The sequence below is a fragment of the Ambystoma mexicanum genome, chromosome 11, assembly GCF_040938575.1.
Source record: "Ambystoma mexicanum isolate Mex_15411 chromosome 11, UKY_AmexF1_1, whole genome shotgun sequence".
Classification (NCBI taxonomy): domain Eukaryota; kingdom Metazoa; phylum Chordata; class Amphibia; order Caudata; family Ambystomatidae; genus Ambystoma; species Ambystoma mexicanum.
In genome coordinates, this window is record NC_090934.1 from 825704905 (window position 1) to 825724357 (window position 19453).

The 19453-nt window shown below is 46.3% G+C and overlaps 18 non-coding genes across 18 annotated transcripts; all 18 read right to left on the minus strand.

The window, feature by feature from the left end:
- Nucleotides 1-1365: 1365 nt before the first annotated feature.
- TRNAW-CCA (transfer RNA tryptophan (anticodon CCA)) lies at nucleotides 1366-1437 on the minus strand. The gene has a single exon. It is a non-coding gene; the product is annotated as a tRNA-Trp (tRNA).
- Nucleotides 1438-1750: 313 nt separating this feature from the next.
- On the minus strand, nucleotides 1751-1824 carry TRNAN-GUU (transfer RNA asparagine (anticodon GUU)). The gene has a single exon. It is a non-coding gene; the product is annotated as a tRNA-Asn (tRNA).
- A 472-nt stretch (nucleotides 1825-2296) lies between these two features.
- Nucleotides 2297-2370, minus strand: TRNAN-GUU (transfer RNA asparagine (anticodon GUU)). The gene has a single exon. It is a non-coding gene; the product is annotated as a tRNA-Asn (tRNA).
- Nucleotides 2371-4160: 1790 nt separating this feature from the next.
- On the minus strand, nucleotides 4161-4232 carry TRNAW-CCA (transfer RNA tryptophan (anticodon CCA)). Its single transcript has one exon. It is a non-coding gene; the product is annotated as a tRNA-Trp (tRNA).
- A 313-nt stretch (nucleotides 4233-4545) lies between these two features.
- Nucleotides 4546-4619, minus strand: TRNAN-GUU (transfer RNA asparagine (anticodon GUU)). Its single transcript has one exon. It is a non-coding gene; the product is annotated as a tRNA-Asn (tRNA).
- A 1791-nt stretch (nucleotides 4620-6410) lies between these two features.
- On the minus strand, nucleotides 6411-6482 carry TRNAW-CCA (transfer RNA tryptophan (anticodon CCA)). The gene has a single exon. It is a non-coding gene; the product is annotated as a tRNA-Trp (tRNA).
- A 313-nt stretch (nucleotides 6483-6795) lies between these two features.
- TRNAN-GUU (transfer RNA asparagine (anticodon GUU)) lies at nucleotides 6796-6869 on the minus strand. Its single transcript has one exon. It is a non-coding gene; the product is annotated as a tRNA-Asn (tRNA).
- A 1791-nt stretch (nucleotides 6870-8660) lies between these two features.
- Nucleotides 8661-8732, minus strand: TRNAW-CCA (transfer RNA tryptophan (anticodon CCA)). The gene has a single exon. It is a non-coding gene; the product is annotated as a tRNA-Trp (tRNA).
- Nucleotides 8733-9045: 313 nt separating this feature from the next.
- Nucleotides 9046-9119, minus strand: TRNAN-GUU (transfer RNA asparagine (anticodon GUU)). The gene has a single exon. It is a non-coding gene; the product is annotated as a tRNA-Asn (tRNA).
- Nucleotides 9120-10909: 1790 nt separating this feature from the next.
- TRNAW-CCA (transfer RNA tryptophan (anticodon CCA)) lies at nucleotides 10910-10981 on the minus strand. Its single transcript has one exon. It is a non-coding gene; the product is annotated as a tRNA-Trp (tRNA).
- Nucleotides 10982-11294: 313 nt separating this feature from the next.
- Nucleotides 11295-11368, minus strand: TRNAN-GUU (transfer RNA asparagine (anticodon GUU)). The gene has a single exon. It is a non-coding gene; the product is annotated as a tRNA-Asn (tRNA).
- Nucleotides 11369-11840: 472 nt separating this feature from the next.
- On the minus strand, nucleotides 11841-11914 carry TRNAN-GUU (transfer RNA asparagine (anticodon GUU)). Its single transcript has one exon. It is a non-coding gene; the product is annotated as a tRNA-Asn (tRNA).
- A 1790-nt stretch (nucleotides 11915-13704) lies between these two features.
- TRNAW-CCA (transfer RNA tryptophan (anticodon CCA)) lies at nucleotides 13705-13776 on the minus strand. The gene has a single exon. It is a non-coding gene; the product is annotated as a tRNA-Trp (tRNA).
- Nucleotides 13777-14089: 313 nt separating this feature from the next.
- Nucleotides 14090-14163, minus strand: TRNAN-GUU (transfer RNA asparagine (anticodon GUU)). The gene has a single exon. It is a non-coding gene; the product is annotated as a tRNA-Asn (tRNA).
- A 1791-nt stretch (nucleotides 14164-15954) lies between these two features.
- On the minus strand, nucleotides 15955-16026 carry TRNAW-CCA (transfer RNA tryptophan (anticodon CCA)). Its single transcript has one exon. It is a non-coding gene; the product is annotated as a tRNA-Trp (tRNA).
- A 313-nt stretch (nucleotides 16027-16339) lies between these two features.
- TRNAN-GUU (transfer RNA asparagine (anticodon GUU)) lies at nucleotides 16340-16413 on the minus strand. The gene has a single exon. It is a non-coding gene; the product is annotated as a tRNA-Asn (tRNA).
- A 1791-nt stretch (nucleotides 16414-18204) lies between these two features.
- Nucleotides 18205-18276, minus strand: TRNAW-CCA (transfer RNA tryptophan (anticodon CCA)). The gene has a single exon. It is a non-coding gene; the product is annotated as a tRNA-Trp (tRNA).
- Nucleotides 18277-18589: 313 nt separating this feature from the next.
- TRNAN-GUU (transfer RNA asparagine (anticodon GUU)) lies at nucleotides 18590-18663 on the minus strand. The gene has a single exon. It is a non-coding gene; the product is annotated as a tRNA-Asn (tRNA).
- Nucleotides 18664-19453: the final 790 nt, after the last annotated feature.

Genomic DNA, 19453 nt, shown 5'->3' on the forward strand with positions numbered 1-19453 from the left:
GCATTGCTATTTTTTTCTGATTGGCAGAAAACCTGAACTTTTTTCTGAAAAAGGCATGCCTCTCTTAGCACTGCAGTGCATTAGACTGCTCCCTTGCTTCCCTGAGTCCCCAAATACACAACCACTTGGGCACAATAGAAGACACATTCCAGCAGATTTAGCAAGAGTGCACCAAGGTTTCTATATGTAGGTACCTTGCTGAGAAGCAAGACCTGCAGTTGCATTCTTCTGTTAAAAGAGGGCAGCAGAGTGCACCAAGAGAACTTGGGGGAAGTAGCTTATGTTAACTACTTGCCATGCTCTTTATAGATCCCTCTGTTTGACTGGGTGAATTCTAATTTCTGGGGTAGAGTAAGCAATTTTTGGATCTAGATGCTGTGCGCAACAGGAATGCTATATACTGCACTGTACTGCTACTGAAAAGTTACCAATTTTACAGGATGTTCAGGTAAGCTTTGTTTCAGAAAACAACTTGCTAGAGGCCCTAGGACAGATTACTGGGACAAAGGAAGAGGGTTTGGGGATTAGCACATCTCCTATGAAAGTTTACAGTCACGCCCGAGACAACTCTGAGTGCCTCCTCAAATTCTAAGAAATGCGAACTGGGGTCCTTCGCCTTTTATTGCCAGTGGATCTTTGTGTTTCAGACAAATGTGCACGCCTCCCAGAGCCCCTTGCAATGCACTTAGGGAAATGGGGGAAGGTGCTGTGAAGCCCTCTCGCTGACAATGTCTCTCTTGTCTATAATGTATCTATGAGAGAGAGAGAAATAGGCAATGCGAGAGTGAAAAAGTAAAATGGAAATGTGTCTACTGAGACCAGTATAAGGGGAAATCCTCACAATCCAGGACCGACAGTTGATTGGGAGGGCGCTTACAGGTTTCCGACACCAGACCGGTACCTGAACTCACAAACCCAAACTGCAAAGTGATGGGCATTGCCACTAGACTGCCGACCCCCTTTCGGGGCCCCAGCATATATCCTTTAGTCACACCTAGAGTTCCCAGGACAGTGTAGCATTCAGCGATTACACGAAAATATTGACAGCGCTAGGAGGCCATGCAAATGGCAGAGGTATGCTTTACAAAGCCCACGTAGCGTTCACAAAACAGCACATCAGTCAGGCCCACTTGAAGAGATGGTAAAGAGGAAATACTTCTGCTGCATCCAGTAAAACATAGAGATTGGCCTGCTTTAAAGGTTGACCATGTCCTTCATGGGTGTCTGTCAATATGATACTTCCCTGCTGCAAAGCTTACATTCGAAACGCCAGAACAACTAGGGCCAGAGCACAAAGATGCAGTCAGGTTGAAATAACGAGATACTGAAGAGCAATTTTGTATTTCAGAGTGGGAAAAGCAAATATGACCCCGACGTGATTTGAACACGCAACCTTCTGATCTGGAGTCAGACGTGCTACCATTGCGCCACGAGGTCCTTGTGGCAGTCCACCTGGTGTGTCTGATGACAGAATAAAGGTAGGAGACGTACATGGACCTGCAGAGCCTCATTGCTTCTTTAAGTAGACTGGCTAGGATAGCTTCCTTCTGTGCATCAGTACACGCTGCAGCCAAACCCCTTCCATGAAGTCTTGATGTTTATGAATTGAATGGCAAGTTTTGAAAAACTAAAGCAAGCGAGAAGAATTGCTTGCAGTTTATTGGATTTTTTGGACGTCAGCAGACGAGACCTGCGAGAGGTAAACAGAAGTCCATAGTTGGTCACGCTGAATTTTTGAGCCAAAATACACTGTCCCTGGGTGGGCTTGAACCACCAACCTTTCGGTTAACAGCCGAACGCACTAACCGATTGCGCCACAGAGACTCATGCAGTTCTTACACAGGGGCCTGATTGGTGTGCTGTTTGCTTATGCTTCCCAGGCAACCTGAAAATATTTCTAAAATAGCTCTATTTCCCACAGCAAATCAGGGTATCAAGCACTTCCCTACCTCCCCTAATCCACAAACACAGGGGATTTAGTAGAGGACAGAGCCCATCAACAGTGCACCAAATGTCCTCTGTATAGGCATAACTTGCTATGAGGAGAAAGCCACAGTTGCTTCTTTAGGTAGACTGGCTAGGATAGCTTCCTTCTGCGCATCAGTACACGCTGCAGCCAAACCCTTCCCATGAAGTCTTGATGTTTATGAATTGAATGGCAAGTTTTGAAAAACTAAAGCAAGCGAGAAGAATTGCTTGCAGTTTATTGGATTTTTTGGACGTCAGCAGACGAGACCTGCGAGAGGTAAACAGAAGTTCATAGTTGGTCATGCTGAATTTTTGAGCCAAAATGCATCGTCCCTGGGTGGGCTTGAACCACCGACCTTTCGGTTAACAGCCGAACGCGCTAACCGATTGCGCCACAGAGACTCATGCAGTGCTTACACTGGGGCCTGATTGGTGTGCTGTTTGCTTATGCTTCCCAGGCAACCTGAAAATATTTCTAAAATAGCTCTATTTCCCACAGCAAATCAGGGTATCAAGCACTTCCCTACCTCCCCTAATCCACAAACACAGGGGATTTAGTAGAGGACAGAACCCATCAACAGTGCACCAAATGTCCTCTGTGTAGGCATAACTTGCTATGAGGAGAAAGCCACAGTTGCGCACTTGTGTTAAAAGGGGACAGTAGGCTGAACCCAGAGAACACGGGAGAAATGACTCAGGTTTACTGAGTGGAACACTCTGTGTCTTTGTGCCAAAAACAGCAGCGTCTTTTCGGTTAACAGCCGAACGCGCTAACCAATTGTGCCACAGAGACTCACTGGCATGTGTGTTCTGCCTTTGGCCTGATTGCATTGCTATTTTTTTCTGATTGGCAGAAAACCTGAACTTTTTTCTGAAAAAGGCATGCCTCTCTTAGCACTGCAGTGCATTAGACTGCTCCCTTGCTTCCCTGAGTCCCCAAATACACAACCACTTGGGCACAATAGAAGACACATTCCAGCAGATTTAGCAAGAGTGCACCAAGGTTTCTATATGTAGGTACCTTGCTGAGAAGCAAGACCTGCAGTTGCATTCTTCTGTTAAAAGAGGGCAGCAGAGTGCACCAAGAGAACTTGGGGGAAGTAGCTTATGTTAACTACTTGCCATGCTCTTTATAGATCCCTCTGTTTGACTGGGTGAATTCTAATTTCTGGGGTAGAGTAAGCAATTTTTGGATCTAGATGCTGTGCGCAACAGGAATGCTATATACTGCACTGTACTGCTACTGAAAAGTTACCAATTTTACAGGATGTTCAGGTAAGCTTTGTTTCAGAAAACAACTTGCTAGAGGCCCTAGGACAGATTACTGGGACAAAGGAAGAGGGTTTGGGGATTAGCACATCTCCTATGAAAGTTTACAGTCACGCCCGAGACAACTCTGAGTGCCTCCTCAAATTCTAAGAAATGCGAACTGGGGTCCTTCGCCTTTTATTGCCAGTGGATCTTTGTGTTTCAGACAAATGTGCACGCCTCCCAGAGCCCCTTGCAATGCACTTAGGGAAATGGGGGAAGGTGCTGTGAAGCCCTCTCGCTGACAATGTCTCTCTTGTCTATAATGTATCTATGAGAGAGAGAGAAATAGGCAATGCGAGATTGAAAAAGTAAAATGGAAATGTGTCTACTGAGACCAGTATAAGGGGAAATCCTCACAATCCAGGACCGACAGTTGATTGGGAGGGCGCTTACAGGTTTCCGACACCAGACCGGTACCTGAACTCACAAACCCAAACTGCAAAGTGATGGGCATTGCCACTAGACTGCCGACCCCCTTTCGGGGCCCCAGCATATATCCTTTAGTCACACCTAGAGTTCCCAGGACAGTGTAGCATTCAGCGATTACACGAAAATATTGACAGCGCTAGGAGGCCATGCAAATGGCAGAGGTATGCTTTACAAAGCCCACGTAGCGTTCACAAAACAGCACATCAGTCAGGCCCACTTGAAGAGATGGTAAAGAGGAAATACTTCTGCTGCATCCAGTAAAACATAGAGATTGGCCTGCTTTAAAGGTTGACCATGTCCTTCATGGGTGTCTGTCAATATGATACTTCCCTGCTGCAAAGCTTACATTCGAAACGCCAGAACAACTAGGGCCAGAGCACAAAGATGCAGTCAGGTTGAAATAACGAGATACTGAAGAGCAATTTTGTATTTCAGAGTGGGAAAAGCAAATATGACCCCGACGTGATTTGAACACGCAACCTTCTGATCTGGAGTCAGACGTGCTACCATTGCGCCACGAGGTCCTTGTGGCAGTCCACCTGGTGTGTCTGATGACAGAATAAAGGTAGGAGACGTACATGCACCTGCAGAGCCTCATTGCTTCTTTAGGTAGACTGGCTAGGATAGCTTCCTTCTGTGCATCAGTACACGCTCCAGCCAAACCCTTCCCATGAAGTCTTGATGTTTATGAATTGAATGGCAAGTTTTGAAAAACTAAAGCAAGCGAGAAGAATTGCTTGCAGTTTATTGGATTTTTTGGACGTCAGCAGACGAGACCTGCGAGAGGTAAACAGAAGTTCATAGTTGGTCATGCTGAATTTTTGAGCCAAAATGCATCGTCCCTGGGTGGGCTTGAACCACCATCCTTTCGGTTAACAGCCGAACGCGCTAACCGATTGCGCCACAGAGACTCATGCAGTGCTTACACTGGGGCCTGATTGGTGTGCTGTTTGCTTATGCTTCCCAGGCAACCTGAAAATATTTCTAAAATAGCTCTATTTCCCACAGCAAATCAGGGTATCAAGCACTTCCCTACCTCCCCTAATCCACAAACACAGGGGATTTAGTAGAGGACAGAGCCCATCAACAGTGCACCAAATGTCCTCTGTATAGGCATAACTTGCTATGAGGAGAAAGCCACAGTTGCGCACTTGTGTTAAAAGGGGACAGTAGGCTGAACCCAGAGAACACGGGAGAAATGACTCAGGTTTACTGAGTGGAACACTCTGTGTCTTTGTGCCAAAAACAGCAGCATCTTTTCGGTTAACAGCCGAACGCGCTAACCAATTGCGCCACAGAGACTCACTGGCATGTATGTTCTGCCTTTGGCCTGATTGCATTGCTATTTTTTTTCTGATTGGCAGAAAACCTGAACTTTTTTCTGAAAAAGGCATGCCTCTCTTAGCACTGCAGTGCATTAGACTGCTCCCTTGCTTCCCTGAGTCCCCAAATACACAACCACCTTGGGCACAATAGAAGACACATTCCAGCAGATTTAGCAAGAGTGCACCAAGGATTCTATATGTAGGTATCTTGCTGAGAAGCAAGACCTGCAGTTGCATTCTTCTGTTAAAAGAGGGCAGCAGAGTGCACCAAGAGAACTTGGGGGAAGTAGCTTATGTTAACTACTTGCCATGCTCTTTATAGATCCCTCTGTTTGACTGGGTGAATTCTAATTTCTGGGGTAGAGTAAGCAATTTTTGGATCTAGATGCTGTGCGCAACAGGAATGCTATATACTGCACTGTACTGCTACTGAAAACTTACCAATTTTACAGGATGTTCAGGTAAGCTTTGTTTCAGAAAACAACTTGCTAGAGGCACTAAGACAGATTACTGGGACAAAGGAAGAGGGTTTGGGGATTAGCACATCTCCTATGAAAGGTACAGTCACGCCCGAGACAACTCTGAGTGTCACCTCAAATTCTAAGAAATGCAAACTAGGGACCTACGCTTTTTATTGCCAGTGGATCTTTGTGTTTCAGACAAATGTGCACGCCTCCCAGAGCCCCTTGCAATGCACTTAGGGAAAGGGGGGAAGGTGCTGTGAAGCCCTCTCGCTGACAATGTCTCTCTTGCCTATAATGTAACTATGAGAGAGAGAGAAATAGGCAATGCGAGAGTGAAAAAGTAAAATGGAAATGTGTCTACTGAGACCAGTATAAGGGGAAATCCTCACAATCCAGGACGGACAGTTGATTGGGAGGGCGCTTACAGGTTTCCGACACCAGACCGGTACCTGAACTCACAAACCCAAACTGCAAAGTGATGGGCATTGCCACTAGACTGCCGACCCCCTTTCGGGGCCCCAGCATATATCCTTTAGTCACACCTAGAGTTCCCAGGACAGTGCAGCATTCAGCGATTACACGAAAATATTGACAGCGCTAGGAGGCCATGCAAATGGCAGAGGTATGCTTTACAAAGCCCACGTAGCGTGCACAAAACAGCACATCAGTCAGGCCCACTTGAAGAGATGGTAAAGAGGAAATACTTCTGCTGCATCCAGTAAAACATAGAGATTGGCCTGCTTTAAAGGTTGACCATGTCCTTCATGGGTGTCTGTCAATATGATACTTCCCTGCTGCAAAGCTTACATTCGAAACGCCAGAACAACTAGGCCCAGAGCACAAAGATGCAGTCAGGTTGAAATAACGAGATACTGAAGAGCAATTTTGTATTTCAGAGTGGGAAAAGCAAATATGACCCCGACGTGATTTGAACACGCAACCTTCTGATCTGGAGTCAGACGTGCTACCATTGCGCCACGAGGTCCTTGTGGCAGTCCACCTGGTGTGTCTGATGACAGAATAAAGGTAGGAGACGTACATGCACCTGCAGAGCCTCATTGCTTCTTTAGGTAGACTGGCTAGGATAGCTTCCTTCTGTGCATCAGTACACGCTCCAGCCAAACCCTTCCCATGAAGTCTTGATGTTTATGAATTGAATGGCAAGTTTTGAAAAACTAAAGCAAGCGAGAAGAATTGCTTGCAGTTTATTGGATTTTTTGGACTTCAGCAGACGAGACCTGCGAGAGGTAAACAGAAGTTCATAGTTGGTCATGCTGAATTTTTGAGCCAAAATGCATCGTCCCTGGGTGGGCTTGAACCACCATCCTTTCGGTTAACAGCCGAACGCGCTAACCGATTGCGCCACAGAGACTCATGCAGTGCTTACACTGGGGCCTGATTGGTGTGCTGTTTGCTTATGCTTCCCAGGCAACCTGAAAATATTTCTAAAATAGCTCTATTTCCCACAGCAAATCAGGGTATCAAGCACTTCCCTACCTCCCCTAATCCACAAACACAGGGGATTTAGTAGAGGACAGAGCCCATCAACAGTGCACCAAATGTCCTCTGTATAGGCATAACTTGCTATGAGGAGAAAGCCACAGTTGCGCACTTGTGTTAAAAGGGGACAGTAGGCTGAACCCAGAGAACACGGGAGAAATGACTCAGGTTTACTGAGTGGAACACTCTGTGTCTTTGTGCCAAAAACAGCAGCATCTTTTCGGTTAACAGCCGAACGCGCTAACCAATTGCGCCACAGAGACTCACTGGCATGTATGTTCTGCCTTTGGCCTGATTGCATTGCTATTTTTTTTCTGATTGGCAGAAAACCTGAACTTTTTTCTGAAAAAGGCATGCCTCTCTTAGCACTGCAGTGCATTAGACTGCTCCCTTGCTTCCCTGAGTCCCCAAATACACAACCACCTTGGGCACAATAGAAGACACATTCCAGCAGATTTAGCAAGAGTGCACCAAGGATTCTATATGTAGGTATCTTGCTGAGAAGCAAGACCTGCAGTTGCATTCTTCTGTTAAAAGAGGGCAGCAGAGTGCACCAAGAGAACTTGGGGGAAGTAGCTTATGTTAACTACTTGCCATGCTCTTTATAGATCCCTCTGTTTGACTGGGTGAATTCTAATTTCTGGGGTAGAGTAAGCAATTTTTGGATCTAGATGCTGTGCGCAACAGGAATGCTATATACTGCACTGTACTGCTACTGAAAACTTACCAATTTTACAGGATGTTCAGGTAAGCTTTGTTTCAGAAAACAACTTGCTAGAGGCACTAAGACAGATTACTGGGACAAAGGAAGAGGGTTTGGGGATTAGCACATCTCCTATGAAAGGTACAGTCACGCCCGAGACAACTCTGAGTGTCACCTCAAATTCTAAGAAATGCAAACTAGGGACCTACGCTTTTTATTGCCAGTGGATCTTTGTGTTTCAGACAAATGTGCACGCCTCCCAGAGCCCCTTGCAATGCACTTAGGGAAAGGGGGGAAGGTGCTGTGAAGCCCTCTCGCTGACAATGTCTCTCTTGCCTATAATGTAACTATGAGAGAGAGAGAAATAGGCAATGCGAGAGTGAAAAAGTAAAATGGAAATGTGTCTACTGAGACCAGTATAAGGGGAAATCCTCACAATCCAGGACGGACAGTTGATTGGGAGGGCGCTTACAGGTTTCCGACACCAGACCGGTACCTGAACTCACAAACCCAAACTGCAAAGTGATGGGCATTGCCACTAGACTGCCGACCCCCTTTCGGGGCCCCAGCATATATCCTTTAGTCACACCTAGAGTTCCCAGGACAGTGCAGCATTCAGCGATTACACGAAAATATTGACAGCGCTAGGAGGCCATGCAAATGGCAGAGGTATGCTTTACAAAGCCCACGTAGCGTGCACAAAACAGCACATCAGTCAGGCCCACTTGAAGAGATGGTAAAGAGGAAATACTTCTGCTGCATCCAGTAAAACATAGAGATTGGCCTGCTTTAAAGGTTGACCATGTCCTTCATGGGTGTCTGTCAATATGATACTTCCCTGCTGCAAAGCTTACATTCGAAACGCCAGAACAACTAGGCCCAGAGCACAAAGATGCAGTCAGGTTGAAATAACGAGATACTGAAGAGCAATTTTGTATTTCAGAGTGGGAAAAGGAAGTATGACCCCGACGTGATTTGAACACACAACCTTCTGATCTGGAGTCAGACGCGCTACCATTGCGCCACGAGGTCCTTGTGGCAATCCACCTGGTGTGTCTGATGACAGAATAAAGGTAGGAGACGTACATGCACCTGCAGAGCCTCATTGCTTCTTTAGGTAGACTGGCTCGGATAGCTTCCTTCTGTGCATCAGTACACGCTGCAGCCAAACCCTTCCCATGAAGTCTTGATGTTTATGAATTGAATGGCAAGTTTTGAAAAACTAAAGCAAGCGAGAAGAATTGCTTACAGTTTATTGGATTTTTTGGACGTCAGCAGACGAGACCTGCGAGAGGTAAACAGAAGTTCATAGTTGGTCATGCTGAATTTTTGAGCCAAAATGCATCGTCCCTGGGTGGGCTTGAACCACCGACCTTTCGGTTAACAGCCGAACGCGCTAACCGATTGCGCCACAGAGACTCATGCAGTGCTTACACTGGGGCCTGATTGGTGTGCTGTTTGCTTATGCTTCCCAGGCAACCTGAAAATATTTCTAAAATAGCTCTATTTCCCACAGCAAATCAGGGTATCAAGCACTTCCCTACCTCCCCTAATCCACAAACACAGGGGATTTAGTAGAGGACAGAGCCCATCAACAGTGCACCAAATGTCCTCTGTGTAGGCATAACTTGCTATGAGGAGAAAGCCACAGTTGCGCACTTGTGTTAAAAGGGGACAGTAGGCTGAACCCAGAGAACACGGGAGAAATGACTCAGGTTTACTGAGTGGAACACTCTGTGTCTTTGTGCCAAAAACAGCAGCGTCTTTTCGGTTAACAGCCGAACGCGCTAACCAATGGTGCCACAGAGACTCACTGGCATGTGTGTTCTGCCTTTGGCCTGATTGCATTGCTATTTTTTTCTGATTGGCAGAAAACCTGAACTTTTTTCTGAAAAAGGCATGCCTCTCTTAGCACTGCAGTGCATTAGACTGCTCCCTTGCTTCCCTGAGTCCCCAAATACACAACCACTTGGGCACAATAGAAGACACATTCCAGCAGATTTAGCAAGAGTGCACCAAGGTTTCTATATGTAGGTACCTTGCTGAGAAGCAAGACCTGCAGTTGCATTCTTCTGTTAAAAGAGGGCAGCAGAGTGCACCAAGAGAACTTGGGGGAAGTAGCTTATGTTAACTACTTGCCATGCTCTTTATAGATCCCTCTGTTTGACTGGGTGAATTCTAATTTCTGGGGTAGAGTAAGCAATTTTTGGATCTAGATGCTGTGCGCAACAGGAATGCTATATACTGCACTGTACTGCTACTGAAAAGTTACCAATTTTACAGGATGTTCAGGTAAGCTTTGTTTCAGAAAACAACTTGCTAGAGGCCCTAGGACAGATTACTGGGACAAAGGAAGAGGGTTTGGGGATTAGCACATCTCCTATGAAAGTTTACAGTCACGCCCGAGACAACTCTGAGTGCCTCCTCAAATTCTAAGAAATGCGAACTGGGGTCCTTCGCCTTTTATTGCCAGTGGATCTTTGTGTTTCAGACAAATGTGCACGCCTCCCAGAGCCCCTTGCAATGCACTTAGGGAAATGGGGGAAGGTGCTGTGAAGCCCTCTCGCTGACAATGTCTCTCTTGTCTATAATGTATCTATGAGAGAGAGAGAAATAGGCAATGCGAGAGTGAAAAAGTAAAATGGAAATGTGTCTACTGAGACCAGTATAAGGGGAAATCCTCACAATCCAGGACCGACAGTTGATTGGGAGGGCGCTTACAGGTTTCCGACACCAGACCGGTACCTGAACTCACAAACCCAAACTGCAAAGTGATGGGCATTGCCACTAGACTGCCGACCCCCTTTCGGGGCCCCAGCATATATCCTTTAGTCACACCTAGAGTTCCCAGGACAGTGTAGCATTCAGCGATTACACGAAAATATTGACAGCGCTAGGAGGCCATGCAAATGGCAGAGGTATGCTTTACAAAGCCCACGTAGCGTTCACAAAACAGCACATCAGTCAGGCCCACTTGAAGAGATGGTAAAGAGGAAATACTTCTGCTGCATCCAGTAAAACATAGAGATTGGCCTGCTTTAAAGGTTGACCATGTCCTTCATGGGTGTCTGTCAATATGATACTTCCCTGCTGCAAAGCTTACATTCGAAACGCCAGAACAACTAGGGCCAGAGCACAAAGATGCAGTCAGGTTGAAATAACGAGATACTGAAGAGCAATTTTGTATTTCAGAGTGGGAAAAGCAAATATGACCCCGACGTGATTTGAACACGCAACCTTCTGATCTGGAGTCAGACGTGCTACCATTGCGCCACGAGGTCCTTGTGGCAGTCCACCTGGTGTGTCTGATGACAGAATAAAGGTAGGAGACGTACATGGACCTGCAGAGCCTCATTGCTTCTTTAAGTAGACTGGCTAGGATAGCTTCCTTCTGTGCATCAGTACACGCTGCAGCCAAACCCCTTCCATGAAGTCTTGATGTTTATGAATTGAATGGCAAGTTTTGAAAAACTAAAGCAAGCGAGAAGAATTGCTTGCAGTTTATTGGATTTTTTGGACGTCAGCAGACGAGACCTGCGAGAGGTAAACAGAAGTCCATAGTTGGTCACGCTGAATTTTTGAGCCAAAATACACTGTCCCTGGGTGGGCTTGAACCACCAACCTTTCGGTTAACAGCCGAACGCACTAACCGATTGCGCCACAGAGACTCATGCAGTTCTTACACAGGGGCCTGATTGGTGTGCTGTTTGCTTATGCTTCCCAGGCAACCTGAAAATATTTCTAAAATAGCTCTATTTCCCACAGCAAATCAGGGTATCAAGCACTTCCCTACCTCCCCTAATCCACAAACACAGGGGATTTAGTAGAGGACAGAGCCCATCAACAGTGCACCAAATGTCCTCTGTATAGGCATAACTTGCTATGAGGAGAAAGCCACAGTTGCTTCTTTAGGTAGACTGGCTAGGATAGCTTCCTTCTGCGCATCAGTACACGCTGCAGCCAAACCCTTCCCATGAAGTCTTGATGTTTATGAATTGAATGGCAAGTTTTGAAAAACTAAAGCAAGCGAGAAGAATTGCTTGCAGTTTATTGGATTTTTTGGACGTCAGCAGACGAGACCTGCGAGAGGTAAACAGAAGTTCATAGTTGGTCATGCTGAATTTTTGAGCCAAAATGCATCGTCCCTGGGTGGGCTTGAACCACCGACCTTTCGGTTAACAGCCGAACGCGCTAACCGATTGCGCCACAGAGACTCATGCAGTGCTTACACTGGGGCCTGATTGGTGTGCTGTTTGCTTATGCTTCCCAGGCAACCTGAAAATATTTCTAAAATAGCTCTATTTCCCACAGCAAATCAGGGTATCAAGCACTTCCCTACCTCCCCTAATCCACAAACACAGGGGATTTAGTAGAGGACAGAACCCATCAACAGTGCACCAAATGTCCTCTGTGTAGGCATAACTTGCTATGAGGAGAAAGCCACAGTTGCGCACTTGTGTTAAAAGGGGACAGTAGGCTGAACCCAGAGAACACGGGAGAAATGACTCAGGTTTACTGAGTGGAACACTCTGTGTCTTTGTGCCAAAAACAGCAGCGTCTTTTCGGTTAACAGCCGAACGCGCTAACCAATTGTGCCACAGAGACTCACTGGCATGTGTGTTCTGCCTTTGGCCTGATTGCATTGCTATTTTTTTCTGATTGGCAGAAAACCTGAACTTTTTTCTGAAAAAGGCATGCCTCTCTTAGCACTGCAGTGCATTAGACTGCTCCCTTGCTTCCCTGAGTCCCCAAATACACAACCACTTGGGCACAATAGAAGACACATTCCAGCAGATTTAGCAAGAGTGCACCAAGGTTTCTATATGTAGGTACCTTGCTGAGAAGCAAGACCTGCAGTTGCATTCTTCTGTTAAAAGAGGGCAGCAGAGTGCACCAAGAGAACTTGGGGGAAGTAGCTTATGTTAACTACTTGCCATGCTCTTTATAGATCCCTCTGTTTGACTGGGTGAATTCTAATTTCTGGGGTAGAGTAAGCAATTTTTGGATCTAGATGCTGTGCGCAACAGGAATGCTATATACTGCACTGTACTGCTACTGAAAAGTTACCAATTTTACAGGATGTTCAGGTAAGCTTTGTTTCAGAAAACAACTTGCTAGAGGCCCTAGGACAGATTACTGGGACAAAGGAAGAGGGTTTGGGGATTAGCACATCTCCTATGAAAGTTTACAGTCACGCCCGAGACAACTCTGAGTGCCTCCTCAAATTCTAAGAAATGCGAACTGGGGTCCTTCGCCTTTTATTGCCAGTGGATCTTTGTGTTTCAGACAAATGTGCACGCCTCCCAGAGCCCCTTGCAATGCACTTAGGGAAATGGGGGAAGGTGCTGTGAAGCCCTCTCGCTGACAATGTCTCTCTTGTCTATAATGTATCTATGAGAGAGAGAGAAATAGGCAATGCGAGATTGAAAAAGTAAAATGGAAATGTGTCTACTGAGACCAGTATAAGGGGAAATCCTCACAATCCAGGACCGACAGTTGATTGGGAGGGCGCTTACAGGTTTCCGACACCAGACCGGTACCTGAACTCACAAACCCAAACTGCAAAGTGATGGGCATTGCCACTAGACTGCCGACCCCCTTTCGGGGCCCCAGCATATATCCTTTAGTCACACCTAGAGTTCCCAGGACAGTGTAGCATTCAGCGATTACACGAAAATATTGACAGCGCTAGGAGGCCATGCAAATGGCAGAGGTATGCTTTACAAAGCCCACGTAGCGTTCACAAAACAGCACATCAGTCAGGCCCACTTGAAGAGATGGTAAAGAGGAAATACTTCTGCTGCATCCAGTAAAACATAGAGATTGGCCTGCTTTAAAGGTTGACCATGTCCTTCATGGGTGTCTGTCAATATGATACTTCCCTGCTGCAAAGCTTACATTCGAAACGCCAGAACAACTAGGGCCAGAGCACAAAGATGCAGTCAGGTTGAAATAACGAGATACTGAAGAGCAATTTTGTATTTCAGAGTGGGAAAAGCAAATATGACCCCGACGTGATTTGAACACGCAACCTTCTGATCTGGAGTCAGACGTGCTACCATTGCGCCACGAGGTCCTTGTGGCAGTCCACCTGGTGTGTCTGATGACAGAATAAAGGTAGGAGACGTACATGCACCTGCAGAGCCTCATTGCTTCTTTAGGTAGACTGGCTAGGATAGCTTCCTTCTGTGCATCAGTACACGCTCCAGCCAAACCCTTCCCATGAAGTCTTGATGTTTATGAATTGAATGGCAAGTTTTGAAAAACTAAAGCAAGCGAGAAGAATTGCTTGCAGTTTATTGGATTTTTTGGACGTCAGCAGACGAGACCTGCGAGAGGTAAACAGAAGTTCATAGTTGGTCATGCTGAATTTTTGAGCCAAAATGCATCGTCCCTGGGTGGGCTTGAACCACCATCCTTTCGGTTAACAGCCGAACGCGCTAACCGATTGCGCCACAGAGACTCATGCAGTGCTTACACTGGGGCCTGATTGGTGTGCTGTTTGCTTATGCTTCCCAGGCAACCTGAAAATATTTCTAAAATAGCTCTATTTCCCACAGCAAATCAGGGTATCAAGCACTTCCCTACCTCCCCTAATCCACAAACACAGGGGATTTAGTAGAGGACAGAGCCCATCAACAGTGCACCAAATGTCCTCTGTATAGGCATAACTTGCTATGAGGAGAAAGCCACAGTTGCGCACTTGTGTTAAAAGGGGACAGTAGGCTGAACCCAGAGAACACGGGAGAAATGACTCAGGTTTACTGAGTGGAACACTCTGTGTCTTTGTGCCAAAAACAGCAGCATCTTTTCGGTTAACAGCCGAACGCGCTAACCAATTGCGCCACAGAGACTCACTGGCATGTATGTTCTGCCTTTGGCCTGATTGCATTGCTATTTTTTTTCTGATTGGCAGAAAACCTGAACTTTTTTCTGAAAAAGGCATGCCTCTCTTAGCACTGCAGTGCATTAGACTGCTCCCTTGCTTCCCTGAGTCCCCAAATACACAACCACCTTGGGCACAATAGAAGACACATTCCAGCAGATTTAGCAAGAGTGCACCAAGGATTCTATATGTAGGTATCTTGCTGAGAAGCAAGACCTGCAGTTGCATTCTTCTGTTAAAAGAGGGCAGCAGAGTGCACCAAGAGAACTTGGGGGAAGTAGCTTATGTTAACTACTTGCCATGCTCTTTATAGATCCCTCTGTTTGACTGGGTGAATTCTAATTTCTGGGGTAGAGTAAGCAATTTTTGGATCTAGATGCTGTGCGCAACAGGAATGCTATATACTGCACTGTACTGCTACTGAAAACTTACCAATTTTACAGGATGTTCAGGTAAGCTTTGTTTCAGAAAACAACTTGCTAGAGGCACTAAGACAGATTACTGGGACAAAGGAAGAGGGTTTGGGGATTAGCACATCTCCTATGAAAGGTACAGTCACGCCCGAGACAACTCTGAGTGTCACCTCAAATTCTAAGAAATGCAAACTAGGGACCTACGCTTTTTATTGCCAGTGGATCTTTGTGTTTCAGACAAATGTGCACGCCTCCCAGAGCCCCTTGCAATGCACTTAGGGAAAGGGGGGAAGGTGCTGTGAAGCCCTCTCGCTGACAATGTCTCTCTTGCCTATAATGTAACTATGAGAGAGAGAGAAATAGGCAATGCGAGAGTGAAAAAGTAAAATGGAAATGTGTCTACTGAGACCAGTATAAGGGGAAATCCTCACAATCCAGGACGGACAGTTGATTGGGAGGGCGCTTACAGGTTTCCGACACCAGACCGGTACCTGAACTCACAAACCCAAACTGCAAAGTGATGGGCATTGCCACTAGACTGCCGACCCCCTTTCGGGGCCCCAGCATATATCCTTTAGTCACACCTAGAGTTCCCAGGACAGTGCAGCATTCAGCGATTACACGAAAATATTGACAGCGCTAGGAGGCCATGCAAATGGCAGAGGTATGCTTTACAAAGCCCACGTAGCGTGCACAAAACAGCACATCAGTCAGGCCCACTTGAAGAGATGGTAAAGAGGAAATACTTCTGCTGCATCCAGTAAAACATAGAGATTGGCCTGCTTTAAAGGTTGACCATGTCCTTCATGGGTGTCTGTCAATATGATACTTCCCTGCTGCAAAGCTTACATTCGAAACGCCAGAACAACTAGGCCCAGAGCACAAAGATGCAGTCAGGTTGAAATAACGAGATACTGAAGAGCAATTTTGTATTTCAGAGTGGGAAAAGCAAATATGACCCCGACGTGATTTGAACACGCAACCTTCTGATCTGGAGTCAGACGTGCTACCATTGCGCCACGAGGTCCTTGTGGCAGTCCACCTGGTGTGTCTGATGACAGAATAAAGGTAGGAGACGTACATGCACCTGCAGAGCCTCATTGCTTCTTTAGGTAGACTGGCTAGGATAGCTTCCTTCTGTGCATCAGTACACGCTCCAGCCAAACCCTTCCCATGAAGTCTTGATGTTTATGAATTGAATGGCAAGTTTTGAAAAACTAAAGCAAGCGAGAAGAATTGCTTGCAGTTTATTGGATTTTTTGGACTTCAGCAGACGAGACCTGCGAGAGGTAAACAGAAGTTCATAGTTGGTCATGCTGAATTTTTGAGCCAAAATGCATCGTCCCTGGGTGGGCTTGAACCACCATCCTTTCGGTTAACAGCCGAACGCGCTAACCGATTGCGCCACAGAGACTCATGCAGTGCTTACACTGGGGCCTGATTGGTGTGCTGTTTGCTTATGCTTCCCAGGCAACCTGAAAATATTTCTAAAATAGCTCTATTTCCCACAGCAAATCAGGGTATCAAGCACTTCCCTACCTCCCCTAATCCACAAACACAGGGGATTTAGTAGAGGACAGAGCCCATCAACAGTGCACCAAATGTCCTCTGTATAGGCATAACTTGCTATGAGGAGAAAGCCACAGTTGCGCACTTGTGTTAAAAGGGGACAGTAGGCTGAACCCAGAGAACACGGGAGAAATGACTCAGGTTTACTGAGTGGAACACTCTGTGTCTTTGTGCCAAAAACAGCAGCATCTTTTCGGTTAACAGCCGAACGCGCTAACCAATTGCGCCACAGAGACTCACTGGCATGTATGTTCTGCCTTTGGCCTGATTGCATTGCTATTTTTTTTCTGATTGGCAGAAAACCTGAACTTTTTTCTGAAAAAGGCATGCCTCTCTTAGCACTGCAGTGCATTAGACTGCTCCCTTGCTTCCCTGAGTCCCCAAATACACAACCACCTTGGGCACAATAGAAGACACATTCCAGCAGATTTAGCAAGAGTGCACCAAGGATTCTATATGTAGGTATCTTGCTGAGAAGCAAGACCTGCAGTTGCATTCTTCTGTTAAAAGAGGGCAGCAGAGTGCACCAAGAGAACTTGGGGGAAGTAGCTTATGTTAACTACTTGCCATGCTCTTTATAGATCCCTCTGTTTGACTGGGTGAATTCTAATTTCTGGGGTAGAGTAAGCAATTTTTGGATCTAGATGCTGTGCGCAACAGGAATGCTATATACTGCACTGTACTGCTACTGAAAACTTACCAATTTTACAGGATGTTCAGGTAAGCTTTGTTTCAGAAAACAACTTGCTAGAGGCACTAAGACAGATTACTGGGACAAAGGAAGAGGGTTTGGGGATTAGCACATCTCCTATGAAAGGTACAGTCACGCCCGAGACAACTCTGAGTGTCACCTCAAATTCTAAGAAATGCAAACTAGGGACCTACGCTTTTTATTGCCAGTGGATCTTTGTGTTTCAGACAAATGTGCACGCCTCCCAGAGCCCCTTGCAATGCACTTAGGGAAAGGGGGGAAGGTGCTGTGAAGCCCTCTCGCTGACAATGTCTCTCTTGCCTATAATGTAACTATGAGAGAGAGAGAAATAGGCAATGCGAGAGTGAAAAAGTAAAATGGAAATGTGTCTACTGAGACCAGTATAAGGGGAAATCCTCACAATCCAGGACGGACAGTTGATTGGGAGGGCGCTTACAGGTTTCCGACACCAGACCGGTACCTGAACTCACAAACCCAAACTGCAAAGTGATGGGCATTGCCACTAGACTGCCGACCCCCTTTCGGGGCCCCAGCATATATCCTTTAGTCACACCTAGAGTTCCCAGGACAGTGCAGCATTCAGCGATTACACGAAAATATTGACAGCGCTAGGAGGCCATGCAAATGGCAGAGGTATGCTTTACAAAGCCCACGTAGCGTGCACAAAACAGCACATCAGTCAGGCCCACTTGAAGAGATGGTAAAGAGGAAATACTTCTGCTGCATCCAGTAAAACATAGAGATTGGCCTGCTTTAAAGGTTGACCATGTCCTTCATGGGTGTCTGTCAATATGATACTTCCCTGCTGCAAAGCTTACATTCGAAACGCCAGAACAACTAGGCCCAGAGCACAAAGATGCAGTCAGGTTGAAATAACGAGATACTGAAGAGCAATTTTGTATTTCAGAGTGGGAAAAGGAAGTATGACCCCGACGTGATTTGAACACACAACCTTCTGATCTGGAGTCAGACGCGCTACCATTGCGCCACGAGGTCCTTGTGGCAATCCACCTGGTGTGTCTGATGACAGAATAAAGGTAGGAGACGTACATGCACCTGCAGAGCCTCATTGCTTCTTTAGGTAGACTGGCTCGGATAGCTTCCTTCTGTGCATCAGTACACGCTGCAGCCAAACCCTTCCCATGAAGTCTTGATGTTTATGAATTGAATGGCAAGTTTTGAAAAACTAAAGCAAGCGAGAAGAATTGCTTACAGTTTATTGGATTTTTTGGACGTCAGCAGACGAGACCTGCGAGAGGTAAACAGAAGTTCATAGTTGGTCATGCTGAATTTTTGAGCCAAAATGCATCGTCCCTGGGTGGGCTTGAACCACCGACCTTTCGGTTAACAGCCGAACGCGCTAACCGATTGCGCCACAGAGACTCATGCAGTGCTTACACTGGGGCCTGATTGGTGTGCTGTTTGCTTATGCTTCCCAGGCAACCTGAAAATATTTCTAAAATAGCTCTATTTCCCACAGCAAATCAGGGTATCAAGCACTTCCCTACCTCCCCTAATCCACAAACACAGGGGATTTAGTAGAGGACAGAGCCCATCAACAGTGCACCAAATGTCCTCTGTGTAGGCATAACTTGCTATGAGGAGAAAGCCACAGTTGCGCACTTGTGTTAAAAGGGGACAGTAGGCTGAACCCAGAGAACACGGGAGAAATGACTCAGGTTTACTGAGTGGAACACTCTGTGTCTTTGTGCCAAAAACAGCAGCGTCTTTTCGGTTAACAGCCGAACGCGCTAACCAATGGTGCCACAGAGACTCACTGGCATGTGTGTTCTGCCTTTGGCCTGATTGCATTGCTATTTTTTTCTGATTGGCAGAAAACCTGAACTTTTTTCTGAAAAAGGCATGCCTCTCTTAGCACTGCAGTGCATTAGACTGCTCCCTTGCTTCCCTGAGTCCCCAAATACACAACCACTTGGGCACAATAGAAGACACATTCCAGCAGATTTAGCAAGAGTGCACCAAGGTTTCTATATGTAGGTACCTTGCTGAGAAGCAAGACCTGCAGTTGCATTCTTCTGTTAAAAGAGGGCAGCAGAGTGCACCAAGAGAACTTGGGGGAAGTAGCTTATGTTAACTACTTGCCATGCTCTTTATAGATCCCTCTGTTTGACTGGGTGAATTCTAATTTCTGGGGTAGAGTAAGCAATTTTTG